We start from the raw sequence: 12660 nt of genomic DNA, 5'->3' as shown, positions 1-12660 counted from the left end.
CTGCAATTTAGGAGGTATACAGGTAGTCCTTGATTAATGAGGGAAATTGGGCCTAGAGAATTTCCATCGCGAAGCAATTGCAGTGGTAAAGCATGATGTCACGTGACCGCATCCCTTAGCGATGGCAATCGCAGCACTGTTGCCATCTTTAAGCAAGGATCACAGGCCAGTAGGTAAGGCAAGTCACAATTCAAGCATGGTGGGGCCAAAGGTGGCTGCTGCCAGTCTGAGCAGTGTGCAAGCTACTACTGGCTTTCCCCTTGACTTTGCTTATAGGAAGCCAGCAGGGAAGATTGCAAATAGTGATCATGAGAATGTGGGATGCTGTAATTGTGAGTGGAGCTGGTTGCCAAGTGCCCATATCACAGTCACATTACAGTGGAGATGCTGGGAAAGCCAGAACCTGGAGAGCCAGTCATAAGTACCACTTGTTCAGCACCATTGCAGTTTTGAATGGTTGTTGAACATGTGGTTGTTAAGTGAAGATTACCTGAACTCAGAGGTAATAATACATGCTTATCTTAGCCAGGAATTTTTAGGTACCAAAATACATCAAAAATATATTAAATATATCGCTGAGATATGCAAAGAAATACGTGCTCTCTTTCAAAAATGAAGGTCTATAAGCCCCTTTAGAAAATAGAATCAAAGTAAATCCGACACAGAATTTAACTCAATTTGGTAATTATTTTGGGATTATAATACTATATGGGCTTGTACTAGATCTGAAATATCTTTATTTCACATGCTAGTAAAATAATACTTAGGATCATCCAGCACAGATTAGAGCCCTACGTGGAAAAAGAGATGCCAGATGTTCACGCTGGCTTTAGAAAAAGCTGAGGAAAGCAAAACAGTATTGCTGATGCACACTGGATAACTGAGAATGCCAAAAAATACCACGAGAAGTCAGTATAGTGTGTGCTTCATTGATTATAGAAAAGTCTTTGATTATGTTGATCGAGTCAACCTGTGGAATATGCGCAGAAAAATAGGAACACTGGAATTTCTCCTATATTGGAAGAAGATGAGCATGGTCTTAAAATTGGAGGGGGGAAAATCAATAACTTGTGCTAAGCTGATGACACTATCCTGATAATGAAAAATGCAAAGGATCTGACACTGGCCACATCCTGGAGTTTGATCCTGGCGGGCTCAAGGTTGACTCAGCCTTCCATTCTTCTGAGGTTGGTAAATTGAGGACCCAAATTGTTGCGGTGGGGTGGGGTGTATACTGACTCTGTAAACCTCTTAGAATGGGTTATAAAGCACTATGAGGCAATATATAAGTCTAAATGCTACTGCTACTGCTATTGCTATCTGCACATTCTGGTAACAAAAGCAGTGCAGTGAAAAATCTGGACTAAAATTAAATATAAAGAAGATCAAACTAATGATAACAAGTAAAACCAACCAGCCTTAGAATCGACAAATGAAGATAGCAAAGTAGTGGATAGCTTCTGCCTTTTAGGAACAACCCACAATAATAAAAGGAACAAGCAATCAAGAAGCTTTGGTCATGGAGAAGACTTCTAAGAAATTGTGGACAGCCAAGAAAACAAACCAATGGTTCATCAAACAAATCAGAGTTCTCACTTGAGGAACAAATAACAAGGCTTAAATTATTCTATTTCAGACACAATATCTGAAGACCAAGTTCTTTAGAAAAGGCTCTAATCCTGGAAAACGCAGAAGGAAAGAGAAGAAGAGGACAACCAGAATAGCACCTAGATTTATATACCACTTCACAGTGCTTTACAGCCCTCTCTAAGTGGGTTTACAGAGTCAGCATATGGCCCCGAACAATCGAGGTCTTAATTTTACCGACCTTGGAAGGATGGAAGGCTGAGTCAACCTTGAGCCGGTGAGAATCGAACTGCCGAAGTGCAGGCAGCCAGCAGTACTGCATTCTAACCACTGCGCCACCAGAGCTCATCCACAGAAGCAAAATGGATGGACACAGTGGCTATGATTGCACCATTGGGAGGCCTGAAAGAGCAGGTTAACGACAGATTGTCATGGAGAAAATGTCTCTATATAATTGCTGGAGATGACAATGATCTGGATTTTTAAAAACATACAGTCTTTATATCTCAGACAGAAATTACTGTAATTCTTAATCTTAGTTTATGATTTACATTACTGTTGAAATTCATAAAGTACCTGAAGTTAAGCAGTTTTTAAAACAATATAGTCCATTGTTACATAAACTAATTAATGAAGTATTGAAAATTTTAACCTAATTCTGTGCCCATAAAGTCCCTTATCTACTTTCTCCTTCTGTTTTTGCTTTTTTTCCTTTCCTTTTCATTTTTTTTGCTTTTTTCTTCTTTTCCTTTTTCTTGCTCCTTTTCTTTAGAACATTTAATAGAAAAACCTTTTTTTAAGAAGAGAAAGAACAGAACCAAGCCAACAGCCTTCAAATGCCCTAATAAGCAGGCATATACATAGAATGAAGGCTACTGCTAAGCTTGTAAGCCGCCCTGAGTCTTCGGAGAAGGGCGGGATATAAATGTAATAAAAATAAAAAATATAAAAAATATAAAATATATGTATATATGTGTGTGTATACACGCGCGCGCGCACACACACACACACACACACACACAATTTCAAGATATCTGGAGGGAAGTGAGTTGTGAAAGATTATGCTAAAGAGCTGACATCAGTCTGTGATTTGTTTCTCTCATCAGATATTATTGTGATTATTAACTAAAACCTAGTTTGGAAGGGGAGCATTACACTCTGTTGCTTTATGTATTTAGGGCACAAGAGAGGTTGATCGAGGAGATAATAGAAGAGAAATTAGATCAGTCATTTAATGCAGAGCTGAGATTAGGTGAAGTGAGTGATGAAGAAGTGAGAGGATGAAGAAGTGAGAGGAATGTGTAAATTCTCCCCATTTTGCCTCTTGGGCAGAAAGGCGGCAGAAAAGGGCAAACCATTACCAATTAATGTATATTCCAGTTTTAAAATAAAATTAATCAGAAGTAGCTCAACAAGTCTCCTTTGTAGCTCCAGTGTTCCCTGACAAGTGATACAGGCTTCTCTGGCAGAAGTAATTAATCCTTCATCGCCTTCTGTTGCGGTTCAGATTAAATACAGTGAATGTGGGAGTGGTATTTTAGCAGTGTAGGGTGGGAAATTTCCTTGGGGACAATAAATAAAAATAAACTGTACAGTATTATCTTCCTGATGAAGAATAATTAATGAATACTCCAAAGGAGAAATTATTGAAGTTAATCTTTTCAAACATACCATACACACAAACACACAATGCACACATACAAAAACCACCCCAATGATGAATACACAAGAGGAGAAAAATTCAGGGTCACTGGAGCCAGTATGCAGATTAACAAATTCCAAAAGCATTTGCAGATGGATATGTAGATTATTCATCACTATCCCTTTCATCTAGCTATTATGATGCTGGGATTATCAGAGCAGCTGAAAACTATGTAGGGCAACAAAGCATTAAACAAATAGTTTATATGTTAGTTTATATGTTAAAATAGTTTATATGTTAAAATGCCCTGTAAACCGCCCTGAGTCCTTCGGGAAAGGGCGGTATATAAATCTAATAAAAAAAATTTAAAAAATTAAAAAATTAAAAATTACCTACAGAATACTTACTAATCTGTTCAATCCTGAGTGACAGTTTTTCTATTCTGTTGGTACTATGCTATTAACCAAGATTTGCTCCATCTTTAGTTCACTTTCATTTGGCTCAGCAAAATCATGTTCTACACACATTAGAAACTGCACTTTGGGGAATGAAGAAAGTACAAAACAAGGAGTTGCCCAGCTGTGGTGAGATACCAGTGGAACAGATGCTTAGCATACAGAAGATCACAGCTGAACCAGTGTAGTAGTTAAGGCACCAGGCAAGAAACTAGGAAACTGGAAGTTCTAGTCCCACATTAGTCATGAAGCTGTGACATGGGCAAAGAAACATATGAGCAGAAGGACCCCAGAGTTAATCTACCAGGACGCTTCTTATATTCTTTTCTTAGGCTGTGTGTTTGCATGTCTATGATTGCGTGATACAAGGTTGTGTGTGCTAAGTGAAGGGGATGTTGGGTCTGCCCAAGCCTCCAACCTGGCAGGACCTATTTTGGCTGCGTTTCCTAATAAAGGTAATCTTCGACTTATGGCCACAACTGACCCCCCAAATTTCTGTTGTTAGGTGAGACATTTGTTAACTGAGGTTTGCCCCATTTTACAACCTTTCTTGCCACCGTTGTTAAGTGAATCACTGAAGTTGATAAATTAGGAAGCCAATTATTAAGCGAATCTGGCTTCCCCATTGACTTTGCTTGTCAGAAGGTCACAAAAGGGGATCGCATGGCCTTGGGACACAGCAGCCGTCCTAAATGTGAACCAGTTGCCGAGCGTCTGAATTCTGATCACATGACCACGGGGATGCTTCAAAGGTCGTAACTGAAAAACAGTTGTAAGTCACTTTTTTCTGTGCCGTTGTAACTTTGAATAGTCACTAAAAGAACTGTTGTAAGTCGAGGACTACCTGGATATGGAGACCGTACTCATCATTGCAGGCAGGCTCTTAGGGCAGAATTGTCGTCCAGGCCTGCTTCATGCTTCAAGAAAATATAAACGAACTCCTGATCATGAAACACAAGTCCATAAGTTCAAGTCCATTTCCGAAGTGATTTTTTTAAATGAGTGCTGGGGACAATGGGATTATGGGATCCTTCTATACAATAGGAGGCCAACCAATTTGGGCCTTCTGGTGATTTGCAGCCCACGCCAGTTCCATTTACGGCAATTCGATGAGCTTTTGGTTGTTTATCCAAAGCTTCTTTGTGTTGTAATCGTCTGAGTTTGTGGAAAATATGTTTCCTGTCAGAATAAGCAGCAATACTGTGACCTTTCATATTTTATATCTTCCATCACATCCTCTTTTCTCCATTTTCCCCCCAGTCTTTATTGTCTCTACTTTGTGTACTTCCTTCTTGGCCAGGGTCCCTATCATGTCATCCCCTCTCATTTTCTGCTGCTTTGCCCTCTGCCAGAGCTAAACGTTTAAGCATCTTTAATTCTGTCAAATATTTGTGACTGTTTTTCTTTCTACATTGTTGATGAGGTAGGCATTTGCAAAGTACCTGCTTTGAAACCTTCACAGGTAGCTATTAATGCTGTGGAATTACAGAGGATAATTACTTCTTTAAAGGTAGGAGACATTTTCTGTCTCCAGCTGTTTGAACTTGTTAATAATGCTTTCTAAATAATTGTGGACAATCCACCTTGTTGTGTGTTCACAATTATGGGTGCTGGTAGATTAAAGGAACTTAGAAAACAGTATAAAAGGATTTGGAAACTTCAATTTAGCCTCGTTGCCATACAATTTATTAGAGTGTTAAGGAGAATCCACTAACTTGGCTGCTCTCTTTCCAAATCTGTCTGTCAGAGGTAATACAGGTAGTCCAACATTTTGAGCCCAACATTTCTGTTGCTAATTGTTTAGTGAATTTTGCTGCATTTTACAACCTTTCCTGCCCCAGCTGTTAGGTGAATCTCTGCCGTTGTTAAGTTAGTAACATGGATTGTTATGTGAATCTGGATTCCCCATTGACTGTGCTTGTAAGGTCACAAAAGCCAATTACATGACTCCGGGACACAGCAACCGTCATAGTCAGTTGCCCAACCGTCCAAATTTTGATCACGTGACCATGGGGATGCTGCAGTGGTCATAAGTGTGAAAAATGGCCACAGGTCACTTTTGCAGTGCTGATGCAACTTTTAACTGTCACTAAATGAACTGTTGTAAGTCGAGGACTACCTGTGTACCAGTCAGACTCAACTCCTGACACATCCTGTTCTCTCTGTTCCTTTATACCAGGGGTCCTCAAACGTGGCCACTTTAAGACTTGTGGACTTCAACTCCCAGAATTCTGGCTGGGGGATTCTGGGAGTTGAAGTCCATAAGTCTTCAAGTGGCCAAGTTTGAGGACCCCTGCTTTATACCAAGATCCCTCCAGTTCAGCCCAGCTCCAAGAGGAAGAAAGAAGAAAAGTGGTTTAATTGTTTTCCCTCAAAGCCCATCAGTAGAGCTTAGCAAAACCTCGTGGAAATTCTATGAACTCAGAAGGTAGCATTGCAGCCATGTGATCTCGCACCCAGGATCATCGTTTTGGTAACAATTTCCTTTTTTAAAAAAAACAATGCAGCTAATGCTAGTTCATAATGAGAATTCATATGGGGAAAAGAGGGCAAAGAAGGATGAAGGGAAGGCGGCTATCTCAGAGATTAGCTTGATTTCAGTTATCTGGGTTCATCTGACATAGCCGAACTTACATATTACGTGTTTAAATCAGCCATTGGAATTTACGCCACCTGCAGAGCTGGTTACAGAAAGGATTGGAATATAGGAAAACTTAATATCTTAGCCACCTGGAGAAGGGAAATGTTGCTGGACTTGGTAACCCTTTGGGTGACACTCCTTCTGTAGCTTCGCTTCTCCTTAACAAATTAAAGATCGTCCCATTCACCCGGAAGAAAAGATAGATGACAAGAGCCGTGGTGGCGCAGTGATTAGAATGCAGAATTGTAGGCTAATTCTGTTGGCTGCTGATTGCCAGCAATTCGACAGTTCGAATCAAGATTGACTCAGCCTTCCGCCGTTCTGAGGTTGGTAAAATGAGACCCAGATTATTGGGGGCAGTGTGCTGACTCTGTAAACCGCTTAGAGAGGGATGTAAAGCACTGTGAAGCGCCATATAAGTCTTAAGTGCAATTGCTGTGTTACCTATATTCATATCCCCACCTCTCTGTCTGTGTCTGCAGCATTTTGCGCTGTTGCTTAGAAGACATGATAGATTTAAGTGAGTGGATCTAAGAGATTTTTTGCTTGTTTTGGGGGAGCGGGGGAAACCTAAGGAATGAAAATAGTTCCTGAAGCATTAACGTAACTATTTGCTTCTTAAAGCTTCAGGAAAATCACCTAGGTACATGTGGAGGGCATCACTCACAAGCCATCTTTTCTTCAAAGGGTTGTTGTTATTGTTCAGTTGCTAAGTCGTGTTGGACCCTCGGCAATGCCATGGATCATAGCACACCAGGCTCCCTGTCCTCCACTGCCTCCTGGAGTCCACCCAAACTCATGCCCATTGGGTCAATGACACTGTCTAGCTAGCCATCTCCTCCTCTGCCCTCCCTTTTTCTTTTTGCCTTCCATCTTTCCCAAGATCAGAGTCTTTTCCAGTGAGTCCTCTCTTCTCATTAGGTGGCCAAAGTATTTGAGCTTCAGCTTCAGTATCTGTCTTTCCAAAGAAGGGTCAGGGTTGGTGTACTGTAAACAGGGACTCCTCAATATTTGGCTATTATGAATGCATCTCCGTCTCTCCTTCCACTTCCCATCACCATGACCTCAGTGCAGAGTAGCTGGGAATTTCACACAAGTGGGGGATCCCCGGTGGCTTTGTAAGGAGGGAAAACTCTAATATACTTGGGAGAATATCCCCTCTGAACAAAAGACCCTCTGTTTGAGTCAACTCATCATGGTGTGTGATGTGACTCAGTGTATGGGAGCTGCAAGGCAGCGTGCCAGCCTGGCTTCAGTGAGCATGAGCATTTTGTTATCTTGCTTGCTTATCTAAAACAAACCCATGGAGCTGAATTTTAGAGCTTAACAAAATGCTACTTGTTAAAATAAATAAATCGGCGCACCCTGTTCCCTTCCTTGATATTTCAGCACAAAGGTGTCTTAAAGGACGAACAGGTGACCTACGAACTTACAAACACAATTGAGCCCCAAATTTCTGTTGCTAATGTGAGACATTCGTTAAGTGAGGTTTGCCCCATTTTACGAATTTTCTTGCCACAGTTGTTAAGTGAATCACCGCAGTTGACAAGTTAGTAACACCGTTGTTAAGTGAATCTGTCTTCCGCATTGATTTTGCTCGTCAAAAGGTTGCCAAAGGGGATCACATGATTTTGGGACACCATAACAGTCATAAGCATGAGTCAATTGCCAAGCATTTGAATTTTGATCACATCGTGGGGATACTACAAAGGTCAGAATTGTGAAAAACGGTCATAAGTCACTCTTTTGAGTGCCGTTGTAACTTTGAATGGTCACTAAATAAACTGTTGTAAGTCGAGGACTACCTGTATTCTGGCTTATTTTCTGAGAAATACAGGTTTGGCCCATTAAAATATCTGGCTAAGGGAGATTTAAGAATATAATTCAAAGTCTATTTATATCTAGCTGAGTCTGGGTCCAGACTAAGTGTGCATCTCCCATATGTGCTTCTTCTAAAAATGAAGATTGGTTGATAGGTTAATTAAACTACCTTATCCTTCCAACAAGTAGAGTCACTGCAATGCAGAATTAACGTCCTTTAAAAGAACTACAAAATACACCGCACCCCCCTGCTCCAATTAAATAATAAAACGAGGAAGATACTGTAGGCAAGACTGGTTCAAATAAATTGTGTTCAGCTTGTGGAATACACGAAGGAAGGTGGAAAACAGAGGAAAATTTTAATCCAATGGCGAAGGACTAACAGAGACTCCCTGGCTCCTAAAATAGGGATACCCAATTTTGATGTAGAACAGGGGTCTTCAAACCTGGCCCTTTTATGACTTGTGGACTTCAACTCCCAGAATTCCTCAGCCAGCATATGTAGAAGGCTCTGAATCGATCCCACACTTTGCGGGATATTAAAAAATGGACAGAAGAAGAACATTCAGGCCAGCCTCACTTAGCAAACACAATTGGGGCTGGCAACTATGTCGGTAAGTGACCTGAACATTAAGTGTAACATCACCATCACATGACTATGATGGGCTCACTTTCCCTGTGGTCATTAAGTGAATCACAGACAGTTACTAAGTCAGACCTCACATGACCGCATGACTAGATTTTACTGCTCTGCCTGTTGGAAGCCGTTTGTAAAACATGCAAATGGTGATTACAAGGACCCACCGGAATACTGCGACAATTATAAATGTGAGGACTGGTGATAAAGTTACTTTTTCAGTACTGTTGTAATGGTCACTAAAAGGGACAGTCATTAAGTGTGGTTTTCCTGTACAGCAAGGGGAACATAGAAGTGCATGGAATTTCTATTGGGATATGCCCTTTCACTCAGTACCTGCTCTGTGCTAATATAAAGCTTTTTTCTTTATTATTTTATTTTTGTCAATTAAGTAATTTTGACATCTGCCTAGAAGTTCCAAAGCAGTTTTTGTAGAAATATATTATGTGAATTACCCAGTGGTGGTATTCAAATATGTGAACAACCGGTTCTCTGTGTGGATGCCGCTTCCGGAAGTCCACTCTGGGCCTGGGCAACAAAAAATTAGCTACTGGTTCTGCCGAACTGCTGCGAACCAGCTGAATCCCACCACTGGATTTACCCAGTTATTGTATTGTTGCCAGGAATTTCAATGATTGCTGTGTGGACAGAATGGACAGAGGAAAGGATAGTGAAACTAGTTATCTGAGCCCCCAAAGGATTTGAGATTTGATTTTCTCAAAGAACAGCCATTTACACCTCAGGCAAAGCTGTCTTTAAGCATGAAGGAAGTTTGTAAAATTGCCTTTGTTTAGTTGTATTGTGGGGAAGAAGTGGGTGTCCAGTATCTCTGCTGCATTTTCCATGATGCAGCATTTAAACTGTTTCACGTTGCAAAACCTGGGCCCAGAATAATTCAATATTAACTTATATCTTAAATTTCATAGATGTTGTACAGGCCCAAGAAGTATTTCAGAATTAAATTCCATAAAAATATTTCATGGCGTTGAGACAAGAGAATAGAATAGAATTCTTTATTGGACAAGTGTGATTGGACACCCAAGGAATTTGTCTCCGGTGCATAAGTGTACCGTACATACAAGCAACAAGTGATAAATCATGATCATAGTCAGAAAATACAATCATCATAAATCATAAGATACAACACTCAGTGATAGTCATAGGATGCTAAATAAGCAATCAACGTAAATCATAATAGGACACTAAAAACAGAACATAAATCATAAGATACAAACAACAAAGTTACAGTCATAAGAAGCTCAGGAAATCGGCAATAGTGAAAGATTGAGAAGGATAATAGTAATACAGCCCTACTAGGTGGTTTGACACCTCAGGGCACAACAGTGTTGTGGGAATTAGCTGTTTAGCAGAGTGATGGGATGGGGGGGCGGGGCGGAAACTGTCCTTATATCTAGTTGTTTTGGTGTGCAATGCCTTGTAGTTTCATCTTGAAGAATATGAATGGAACCCCAGGTTGCAATTCTTTTGAAGCAGCAACATCTTCAGCTGCTACAGTTGTGCAGGTCTCTGAAAAGACACGGCTGCTTTAAAAAGCTGAATATACATGCTACATTAATGGTCCCACATGCTCGGAAGCTCTATTTTGGACTCCACAACCCTGTCAAGTAGATCTCAGAAGCTTAGGTATTAATGTTCCCGTTGGAGGTGGGGGGGGGGAGGGTTGGAAATATTCATGAATTTCTTCTGAACTGAAAGCTTTCATTTATTAGCGGACATTTCATTTCATTTATTAGTGATTCAGTGAAACGACTTGAAAGAAAGAGGCCTGGCATGGACAGCCTGTTCCACATCAGCCTGTGGAAAGCTGTGTCCAGCCTCTTTTTGATGGAGCTTGTTCTCCTCGCCAAGCTGAGTGTGTGAAAAAGCTAAGTGTGTTGGCTGCACCAGGAGGCATTCCCACTGGGACTTGAGCCTGGACTTTTCTTTCACCGTCCTGGGGACGTTGACCCTTCATGCCTTGATGGGCAGTTCCCATAGTGATGGATTAAGAATGGGGAGGGTAGGTGGCGTTGTTCCCTTGCGAAAGCCTGAAACTCTTGTCTGCCAGACGCATTTTTTTTGCAAAACCTGGAGGGTCGAGAGCCCCAAGTTTCTTTCTTTCTGGGAAGCCTTCTTTTTTGTTCCCGCCCTTCTCTGACAAGCCCCGTCTCTGAGCAAATTGCTTTCTTATTCAGTAGAGTCTATTATTTCTCTTTTTTATCTTTTGGTCATTAATAGAAAGCTGACTTAGTGGATGGGTTTGCACAACATGCAGGTAGTCCTCGACTTAGTGAAAGTTTAAAGTTGCAGTGGCACTGAAAAAAGTCACTTATTACCAGTCCTCACACTGACGACCCCTACAGCATCCCCATGGTCATGTGACCAAAATTCAGGTGCTGTATTTTGCGGGGTGGTTGGAAGGTTCTGGGGCCATGCGATGCCCCTTTTGACCTCCCCAGCTGGCTTTCAACAAGCAAAGTCAATGAGGAAAGCCGGGTTCGCTTAATGACTATGTAACTGCAGTGATTCACTTAACAACTGTGGCAAAACAGGCCATAAAATTGGGTGTGACTGAATGACTTGCTCAACAACGGGAATTCTGCTCCTAACTGGTTGTAAGTTGAAGACTTTCTGTACTAAATTAGAGTGAAGTGAGATTAGATAGTTTCTCTAATCAGTGAGCTGTGTGAATCCAAGGATTGTCGTAAGGTATTGTGTGAACTAGGCTATCAGATCAGGATAGGGATTATCAAACTTTAAACCCCTTTAAAGTTAAAATGACTGTGTGTGATTCTTTCATGAGCAGAAGGCATGATTTCATTGGGACTAGAGCTGGCCAAGAAATAAGCATACCAGACAATTCTAATACTTTTTAAAAAAATAGTTTTTGTATTCTCAAACTTTGCAGTACTGCAACACACACTAGAAGCCTATGCAGGCAAAGTTGAGGGCAAAGCCCTAAATGAGTTTTGACAACGCTGCTGCTTTGTTTGTGCAAGCCAATTCTTTTAATTGTGTCCCCTCTAAATTGCTTGCAATTCCTAGGATGTGTGTGTGTGTGTCGTGACCCACTTTTTGAGAATGCAGTCACGATCCTATATTAGAGCAACTTTTCAGACACAGCTTGTTATATGGACAGAGCATTTTTTTCCTGCTTTATTGTGTTTAATTTATTGTATAAATCCAACCGTTATGTGGTCTCATACAACCATTTTGTGGCTCTCAAGATGTTGGACTTCAATTCCCATCAGCCCTAGCTAGCAGAGGCAAAGTCGAGGGGGAGGGGGAGGGGAACAATAGATGTGGAGCAAGACCACCCTGGTTTCTCTATATTTTCATTGGCTTTGCAAATTTTACTTCAAGACTCCTTGGCTGTAATCAGTAAAGATTAACTGGTGGCTAGTTGGATTTAGATTTTATTGGCTCTTATCCTTCCTGTTTATACGGGAAGTTTAGATATTATTAGTGGAATGTATGTTGCTTTAACGAGAGAAAAAGTATCTTGTAATCAGAGGGAAAATAATAAAAATGAGTTTATGAATTTTATCTACTTACTTATTTATTACATTTTTGTCCTGCCTTTATTATTTTATAAGTAACTCAAGGTGGCAAACATATAGAATACTTCTTTCTCCTTCTATTTTCCCCACAACAACAATCCTATAAGGTCGGTTGAGCTGAAAAAAAGTGACACATAAGTTAATTATGTTTTAATTGGGTTTGTTTTATTGTTTTATTTGTTTTTTTTAATCCTGCCTTTGTTACTTTATAAGTAATGCAAAGAAGTGAACATACATAATACTCCTTCTTCCCTTATTTTCTCTGCAACAACAACCCTGTGAGGTAGGTTGGGCTGAGAAAGAATGATTGGTCCAAA

General features: G+C 40.5%; 2 protein-coding genes across 2 annotated transcripts in view; one reads left to right on the top strand and one right to left on the bottom strand.

Moving 5' to 3' along the window:
- The window catches only part of TADA3 (transcriptional adaptor 3), a 701258-nt gene that overhangs the window by 35957 nt on the left and 652641 nt on the right, over window positions 1-12660 (bottom strand). The gene's annotated exons all lie outside the window — the stretch shown is intronic.
- PLXNB1 (plexin B1) overlaps window positions 1-12660 on the top strand; it is a 136027-nt gene that overhangs the window by 22378 nt on the left and 100989 nt on the right. The gene's annotated exons all lie outside the window — the stretch shown is intronic.

This window comes from Vipera berus (assembly GCF_964194415.1).
Source record: "Vipera berus genome assembly, chromosome: 2".
In the NCBI taxonomy this organism is placed as follows: domain Eukaryota; kingdom Metazoa; phylum Chordata; class Lepidosauria; order Squamata; family Viperidae; genus Vipera; species Vipera berus.
The sequence above is the reverse complement of the archived record's forward strand: the minus strand, read 5'-3'. Positions and strand labels throughout refer to the sequence as shown.